At 47.1% G+C, this 7445-nt stretch overlaps 1 protein-coding gene across 1 annotated transcript in view; it reads left to right on the top strand.

Annotated features, from left to right (window-relative positions):
• The first annotated feature begins 4887 nt into the window (after positions 1-4887).
• The window catches only part of LOC119095078 (glutamate receptor ionotropic, kainate 1), a 21361-nt gene continuing 18803 nt past the window's right edge, over positions 4888-7445 (top strand). Inside the window, exon 1 of the mRNA XM_037217971.1 lies at positions 4888-4955. The gene's annotated coding sequence lies outside the window, so the exon portion shown is untranslated. The remainder of the gene's footprint in view (positions 4956-7445) is intronic.

Below are 7445 nucleotides of genomic sequence, written 5' to 3'. Positions count from 1 at the left end.
AAGCAGAAAATATGCCTAAGCTCATTATAACGTCCGCAGTCATCACATATTTCTTCCAAAACATTCCACGTGTTATTGTGTCAGTCAAACTCGTAGCTCTCGCTTCCCTTCAACCTCGACTGACCCTGTTTGTCTTGTGGATAAAGAAAACACGCAACGACACGGGGCGTCACTGGCCTCCCGCCAGTCGACTTAACTCAGGAGTGCGGTTTCAAGATTGTACTCGGCGCGGTGGCGATTCCCACTCATCTCCAGTTCATCGTGAGCCACTTGCGAACCCGCGAGTTAGAATGCAAACTGCCGGGTCACGTCCTCGTAGTTTCCTTCACGGGCAGAGTATGATTCTCGTCTTGAATTTTTCGTTAGAATTGTCATTCACAATGACTGGACCCAACCCTCCTTGCGCTTCCCTACACAGTCAATGGATAACGGGGCAAAGATGAGCCATTGCGTCGCCCACGGCATTCAGTGGTATAGATATCTACCTACTCTCAACTTGGTTTCATCCCATCCCCCTCAGTCGGTCGCTACAGCTGATGTAAAGCATTCAAATTTTGATGACCGAAGTAGCCACGGGACTCGTAAACCAACCCAAACAGCGGCATCCACCAAACAAACAATTCGCCGGCGCTGGTAGCGTCATCTGTAGCTGTTCGCGCACGGCAGGCACGGGCGGACCGAAGCTTCTCGCTGCATCCACCAGATGGCGGGGTCGCCGGAGCCGCCCACAGCACTGCCCCATCTTCAGGCATGCAACGGCGCAGTACGTGTCAGCTCCGGGCCTTTTTAGAAGCTTGATGTGAGAGAGTACAAACGAGACCGATCTCACGTATGGATTTGCTTCACATTGCTCAAAATTATGACTTCTTCCTCAGATGTAAGCCACTGTTCTCACGCTTACATAAAAAACAAGTATGATAACTGGCCTCAATGTAGGATGAGAATATGACGTGGCTGGAACGGGGCTGAAAACGCTGTGACTGAGAGGGGCAATAGGTCGTCAGGGTGGGATATTTCACCGAGTTTGGGATCGTCCCTACACCGCGTTTCACATGCCAAAAACGTCAGCGCCAGCTTTTGTTCGTCTGGGAACTGCACCAGCTTCTCAAGCAAGCTGATTTTCCGCTGTGACTGGCTCGACACGTGCTCTCTATGTAAGAGGGTTAGGGCTTAGTAGTGTGTGTGTGCGTGGGTGGAGCATCCGGCATCGCGGCTGGGGAAGACACCAACACAGTCCACCCGGCGCTGCTGACGAATACACCAACGCGATCCACCCGTGCTTATAGTTGGCCATGCTCCCAAACTCTCCCGTCACAGACCGGCTCTCCCAGAGCTGATGAGGCAACTTCAGGGCGCAGTTCCGCCGGCTCGACGCATCGGACCACCGAGCGTGCCCCTCCCCCCTCTCCTCCCTTCCCCTCCCCTCTCCTCCCCCCTTCCCCTCCCCGCCTACGTCCGTCACGACGTCGACGGTCAGGTCGGCGGCGAAGACATTCGCTGGTGTCGCCCAGGCCAAAGACGTTAGAAAATGTGGGAACGGAGCAGACGCCATTTTCAAGTAATTATGTTCGTGCACCAACGTAAGATTAAAGGCGTCTCCCAAAATAGTTTTGAAGATGGCAAGTAGCAGCGTGCTTCTCTGATTCATATGTTGCAATGGTCATTGTCAGGACTGTTCTCTTCTTACCGTCTAACAATTCTACGATTTCGGCCTTAGCATAGACCCAATGGGAGACGAACATCACTCGATTTGTTCCCTAGCGTTATAATACAATATAGCGTTATGGTATGTTATTCTGGTATGATGACGGTTCGCTGATAGCGCTCGATAGCCCGGGTAAGGTCGTCGGCTTCAGTCTTAGACGGTCAGTGGCCACACATACGGTGGCCTAGGCAGGCGAGGGAGCCGCTAAGACAGCCCGGGCCAGCTAGACAGCGATACCTAGGCCCACAGAGTCGAAGTGTCCATTAAATTCTTCGGCTTTTTCTATGGCCAGGTCTCCAGTGGCGCCCCCACCTCCTTTCGCTGGCTTCAAAGCAAAGTTTGTAATGCCTCTCCAGAAATCAGCCGGTCGGTTAGCATGACACCGTACAGGAGACCACGCCTCGACCTCGTAAAGTGACCTTTCAGGAGGTTTCGAAGGCATCGGCAAGCCAATGGGTCAGTTTCGGTCCCAGATTCACGCCATGTTCGGTACGCGTCATCACGCTGCCGCACCAGCCGCCGCGAACCATGGACATTGGGAACGATGACGGGGGGGGGGGGGATATAGTTTACGGATACGAATGCTGTTGTCACAATAGTGATTTCGACAGAAAGGGAGCAAGGAATGAATAATGCACGTGAATATTGCTGTGATGCATGACTGGAGAGTAATGCTTTCAACACTGCTTTATTGCTATTGCTCTGTCCTCTGTGAAAAACATTCTATGCAGCTTGATTTTTAAGACCTATAACTCGGTGACATTTGCCGCTCCCTCCATGGCCTTAAATAGCATAAATGTAACGAACATAAATGTAATAATACAGCCGTTACTCATGTTGACCCCGTGAAAGGCGGATGAGGTGTCTACGGTTTGTGGCATGCGCTATCATGGTGGTGTTCATGACTATGACACTATGACACTACGTTGGTCTTTTTCAAGGTATATCTGGTTTGTTTGAGGTCTTTCTCATAACCAAAGAAGTTGTTTTGGGTTTTGTAAAATATTACTAATTTCTGTACGTCACTGGGAACACAGTGTTCGACGACAATGTCATTTTATTCTTTCTCATCTGTTTTCCGAGATGAAGTCATCGTATTTCTTTGAAAAGTTTCAGCATCTCTGACGTTACCGAAAGACATCATGCTGTTTGTCTTTTTAAGATAATTATCAAGAGACATTGTCAAAATAAATATTTGTGTATCCGTTATTAATGTGGATTTAACGTAGCCGTTCTAGCTCCGTATCAAGGCAATCCATGGATAGCGCACGCGCACGCACTACACACACACATTGGCAGATGATATATATATATATATATATATATATATATATATATATATCATGCGCTCGGGCTGCCGGTTGAATACCCTCCACTCAGGCATAGAAGTCACTTGGGCTCCGATGAGATCACAAAAAGAAAGCAGGCTAGATGCGCGAAATTCACAGGGTAGGTTGGTCTGTATGCTGACTGCCTTGTATCAAAATGTGAGGTTCATAGATCATAAATTTGGGTCAGATAAGCTTAAACGACGTCAAAGTCCAGATCAGTGTCGAAGTTCCCTCAGACCGCGCTATGCCATCATAGAAAACCTGAATATCTCCACTAAGCAAAAGTTTACTGGTGTTAGTGCCAGGTCAGTGACCTTGTTTGACCTTCAGAGGGTCATGGTGACCATGAAACTGCGAGATATTCTGATGTTTGAATTGCATTAAGTCTGAGATATTTACCCCAAGGCGGTGTGCTATTAAAATAAAGCTCAATGGGGTTCATGCTAGATTAGCAGCTTCTTCTAATCTTTATAAAGCTCAAATAAAAATTTGTGTTGACCTTTCTGTCATCATGGAGTCTGAAATGAGCTTCAGAAACTACCCCTTGAAGCAAACTCTTCAGTAAAAATGGTTTTGACCTCTGTCTGCCCTCCACTCTTCACCACATACCATACCTCGATACCATATCATATGTTAAAGCTTAGTTCGTAGTATCATATTTTACAGTGTACCTCATAGCATCACCTTTTATTTTTTGTGACGTGTTGCAGCGAGTGAACGAGTGATGTAACAGCCCAAAGTTAATGAACGCTGTAACGAGCCGAAAGTTAAAAAGCCACCTCGCGGATGGTTGTCGCGTAAACAAATACAGCAAAAAACACAACAGCCCTAGCTCAATGAAATGTATTGTAATCCTCAACTCGATTGTCTTATTGCCAAAGTAGCTATCTTAGAAATGACTTCGTTCTCCACTGCATTGTCGCATCAAATTGAACGATGCCCAAGAAATAGCATTGGCTGTCAGCCACGGCCTGATTTTGACAGTTCAGCGACCTTACAAGATGCATTTTTTGTTGTATGTCAAAAGATCTGCCCGTCGTTTAGCGACAACTATGCAGAGTTTGCCGTTGCTACGCCGCGCCGTTCGGAGAGTATTCCGTAAAATACTTTGGGGGGGGGGGGCAAATTGACCCCCACTGGGGCATGTGTTAACAATAATTTTGCTTTATAGACATTCCGGGGTTCTAGCATACAAGGCTAACAACAGTACTAACCATTGAAGTTAGATGTACTGATCATTAAATTGTCGATGCACTTTTATATACCATTTCTCTTTTACATCCGATGCATTCCGTCGCGCACGACTTTGTACACCATGTTTGTTTCCCCGTAGTTCTGAAAGCTCTGTTTCTGTAATTTGACTAAATCAGAATCTGTAATTCTGATTTGACTGTGCACGTAGAGCCAAGCTATCGATGAATGGTACACAGATACTTAGTAATGCTACTCAGGTACCCGATAAAAGCATTGGTTTTTGCAGCAACGTTTACCACCCACCACCCAAATATATACCGCCGCTCAGGAGTCGGGTGTTTTTCTTATTCAGTTCGGGCAGCCTCATCGCCCTTACTTCGAGAGGCAAGGCGATCAAATTCGGAGATAAGCATTATTTCCCTGTATTTTGAACGCGGGTTCGTCCATTTTGCTTCCTCAGCCCCCCCCCCCCCCAACTTATCTTATGAAACTACACCTGTGACACCACGCCTTACAGCCGCATACGCACCAAAGGCCAACTCGCCTCCGGGACAGAGTTGTTTGAGGCGCGCGCGCGCATCGTCGTCGCCGTCGACGACGCTGCGTCGGGGCCGACGTAGCAGTCGACGCTGGACACTCGTGCGCGGAACGCGCGGCGCTGGAGCGGGAGTCCGGCAGGTCGCGAGCAGCGAGGACGTCATCTGGTGCCGCCTCACCCGGCTGACGTAAGCAGTTCCAGAGCTGTTCGCACCTTGTTGTCATTGCGTAATGGCTCGTTGGATTCGGTCAAGGTCACGCATGAAACTGGGTGTTGCTGGGAGTTTAACATTGGATGTGCAGAGAGATGTCATTACAGGCATGGGATGAACAACCACAGGTGTGTGTGAGCTTTTCTCATGTTTGTCACTGGTATACCGACCGACTGAAGATGAAACTCAATAGATGTCACTGGCGAGCTCTTTTCGCACCTACAACCGAATCGTGGGATCCAGTCATTGTCGCTTCCGCGCGTCGAGCTTGATATACATGCTCAGTCGATGGCATTCAGCTTTTCAGGCCTCACATACAATTTGCGTGCTTTTCACTACATAGAACATACCGTCAGGTGCTCGTGGACATGCCATGTAATCAATACGCTTCATCGTTCGGGTGGTCGTGAACCATTGTGAAAAACAGACGTGGTTATTCGGGGGGGGGGGGGGGGGGGTACGTTGGGAGAAGCCAGGTGACCCATGGCGTCGCACGTATCTAACTCAAGTTTGACTTTAACTGATATGCGAATGCCTGGTTTTCATAATTTTGATTTGTAAAGACTGAGAAGTTATCTTTAGTCATGGGATACTGTTGAATTTTAGTGCTGTGCAGTTCCAGCTGCTTTGCTGAATGCAATATTTTTACGGTTCTGGCCAAAATACGACACGATACTCTAGAAAATAAGTCTTTCACTTCCCCACAGATAACTAAGATGCAAAAAGGTACATTAGCCTGCATCACCTCATACCAGAGCGCAAACGCATCGTAAAATGTATTCTGAAACATGACATGCATTGCATTATACATTTGGTCACACACTTTGGATAATTTACCATGTCTATCTAAACTATTTTAGAGTATCATTACGCAGCAAGAGCAGGTAAACGCAGTTACAAAAGTGTTCATTAATTAGGTCCGGGAAATGGATAGGCTTTCTAGAGCCTTCGCACGAGACCCGATATACTAAGCGAGAATCAGGAGCGATCTCCATCTCTCAGGCCAGACTTTGTTTGCTGTTGGCTCCTGGGGTTTTAACGTGCGAGCCGTCGCTGTGCAATACTGCCTGAACGTCCCGGCAGGGTTGGATAACCTCAAACAACACGCCCTGCGCAATGCAATTAAGGTCTCAAGTGTGATTACGCGACGCTGAAATGACGTTACTTAAGGGCTGCAGTGAGGTTATTTTCCTCATTCCGGAGAAAGTTTAACTCATTTGCCAGCCTATCTGGAGAGCCGGCAAATTTCCGTATACCATGTCTAAGCATACGTGCATTTACATGCCCGGATGCGCGTTGTGTACATATGTGCGGGACAAATCGGTTGCATATACACGTTTGTACTTAACCTATGATAGCCTGGATGTACATAAGCGTTACATCTCCACCCCAGCATATTCTAAAAAATTACCAGTGCACTGTGGCACGTTATTCAATGGCATGCTATTGTGCCATACTTCTATACAATCTCGATATATTGAGGTATTTGCTGCTGATGACAGTGTATTCATTCCTCTCGTTATTCTTTGTTCCATGCCTATCGGTTGATGAGTGACGCATACAGATGTATACTGTTCAGCACATGGTTGCCGTTCTACAACAAACGCGGCTATGGTCATGTCCATAGCCATGAGTGGGATTTAGCTGTTTTGGTTTGTCCTGGATATCTTTCTTCTCCCAGAGCGCAGTTTTGTTTTCCCGGCAAACCAAACCAAACCAAACAAACCGCACATGTCTGGCGGCGACTGGTCAGGGAGCCACCTGGTGTCGGGCATCGCAGTTACGCCGGTAGCCCTTGGTCCCCAACGTTATTATTATCTTGTTAAATCACTGTGCAAGGTGTACACTTACGGCCTTGTCTGACGGAATGCTCGTCAGAAAATACATAATGTTTGGATTGGGGCTAGCGTTTTCAGCAATAAACACAGGATGAGACAATGATATACGCAAAATTAAGTCGCTGCCGTCTCGAAACAACGTTTGCAAACCATTCCAGTGTGTGTGTGTTTTTTTATTAAAGGTATGGAAATAAAGAACACATAAGCTCAGACATTTAATCTTACTACACAATAATGGCTCCATTCGCCTTAACGGTTACAATATATTTTTTTACGTGCATGTCCGTCAGTTCCAACTGCCAGGGCCACGCCTCATCAACTCTATCATAAACACTGTCCAGTAGTGCAAAGTGTAACAACACGTGTGTCCTACAGCATCGTACGCTGCCAGTTTCGATTATCTTGGTTGTTCGAAGTCGCCTGCAAATGCACTCTAGAAGAAAAGAGTTTTATAAAATCCAAGGAGTGCGAATATAGAGTATTACGTTCAGCACTGCGGCAGAGGAAAGGACTGTTGAACTAGTCACATTAGGAAATTGACGAGTGACGCAACTGATATTGCTAACTGATGTGAGTGGGCTCAGCAGCGTAATTATTTATCGCAGGTCTATGTACTGTGTGGTTGAAC

This window comes from Pollicipes pollicipes, unplaced genomic scaffold (assembly GCF_011947565.3).
Source record: "Pollicipes pollicipes isolate AB1234 unplaced genomic scaffold, Ppol_2.1 Scaffold_4219;HRSCAF=4965_pilon_pilon_pilon, whole genome shotgun sequence".
NCBI lineage: Eukaryota > Metazoa > Arthropoda > Thecostraca > Pollicipedomorpha > Pollicipedidae > Pollicipes > Pollicipes pollicipes.
This window is presented reverse-complemented; position numbering and strand designations above follow the sequence as displayed.